Source organism: Etheostoma spectabile, chromosome 5, assembly GCF_008692095.1.
Source record: "Etheostoma spectabile isolate EspeVRDwgs_2016 chromosome 5, UIUC_Espe_1.0, whole genome shotgun sequence".
Lineage (NCBI taxonomy): Eukaryota > Metazoa > Chordata > Actinopteri > Perciformes > Percidae > Etheostoma > Etheostoma spectabile.
The window spans coordinates 35,028,304-35,029,898 of NC_045737.1; the positions used below are offsets into that span (position 1 = coordinate 35,028,304).

The 1,595-nt window shown below is 37.7% G+C and overlaps 1 pseudogene; it reads right to left on the reverse strand.

Annotated features, from left to right (window-relative positions):
- Positions 1–1,282: 1,282 nt before the first annotated feature.
- The window catches only part of LOC116689075 (trace amine-associated receptor 13c-like), a 1,190-nt pseudogene continuing 877 nt past the window's right edge, over positions 1,283–1,595 (reverse strand).

The window sequence follows — 1,595 nt, forward strand, 5'->3', positions numbered from 1 at the left end:
ATGTGCTCTACAAACAAAGCTGCCTTGTCTTGCCTTTGTCGGGCGAGGGGCTTACAGTTGTTATGATTGCTATGACAATTCTTTCAATACGTTTTAACAACTTTCCTAAACTCTTCACACAGTTAGCACAACATCTATCTGTCTAGGCTATACATTTAACCCATTTGTTGTTGCTTTGTAATTCCATCTGATATGTGTTTTTTTTTACAATGGGCTATGACTTACTCAATTTTCCTGTTGGGAGATGTTGTGTTTTGGAGGGATTATTGTATTTAGAAAATCAGTGTTGGAGTTTAGTTAGTTGGTAATGTGGGATTTTGAGCATAAAGTTAACAGTTTTGCCAGTTGTACAGTATGTTGTAGGTGTGTTGGTGCATTAAGAGTTTAGGAAAAGTGTTGAAAGTATTGTCATAGCAATTGTAAAATAAAACTGTAAAAAGACAGGCGGTCATACAGAGCATCTCATACAGAGGGTGAATCCAGGTTCAACAGCCATGGGCAGTATGCGAAACATGAAGTGTTTTTTGAACATTAAAGCTTGTAAAAATGTTCTACTACAAACACAAAATACAAGTATTAACCTGAAAATGCTGTGTAACAGTTGCCCTTTAAGGTTTGCATGAAAGGTGCTATATAAATAAAGTTAAGTTAACTCATCTTCGAAAGTGACTTTAAAGTAAAAGTAACAAACAAAGTAATTAAGGAGTTTACATCATTAAAGGGATACTTTTAATCCTACTCTGTGTCATGTTTGTGTGGGCAGTGTGTGTAGATTAACACTGTTTGGCTTTGAGCAGCCAAGGAGGGAAGCCACACAGCGTTTAACTGTACACACTGCCATGGCACAGAGCTGAATTTAGATCAGCAAAAGTTCTCTTTAAGTATCAATGCAATCCTGGCAAAACATCCCCTGAGAAAATACAGTGTCTGCTAATGTCTCTGTGTCAACGACTTCAGTCATGTATGAAATCAAGGTACAAATTCACTACGCTGTTACTACACTAAAATGCAACTAGAGTTTGGGAATTAAACCTCGCAGTTCTGTTCTGTAAATGAACAAAACCCATGCAACTTTTTACTTGCAGCAGTGTTGCAGTAAAAAGGAAACGGTCATTCTTACAGAACGTTACATTGAAACATACAATGTGACCACACATTTTTGATCAGCATTTAGAAATGTAATCGGAGTTTGACATAATGTATTCAGTTACCCAGCCACTTGAATAAGAATATTTTTCTGTTAAAGCTAAGAGTCTAATGTCAGGCACCACGCAGCGTCTCTCTACAGCATGTTGGTCTCACAGGAGTCAGGCTGCAGTATTTTAAGTGTAACAATGAAACGAATGGATTTTCTAAACCACGGATAGAAAAAGGCATAGATCACCGGGTTGAGACAGGAGTTAAAATAGTACAAACATATAACGAATGCAGCAGACGAAGCATTAAGCACGTTGTCTTGGCCAGTAATAGCCACACAGTAATATGGGCAGAGACACATTAAAAACACAACTACAACAACACCAATACTCCTGGCTGCTTTTATCTCAGATTTCTTAGCAGTTACTTTCACTGAACCCTGAAGTGTGACAGCTGCA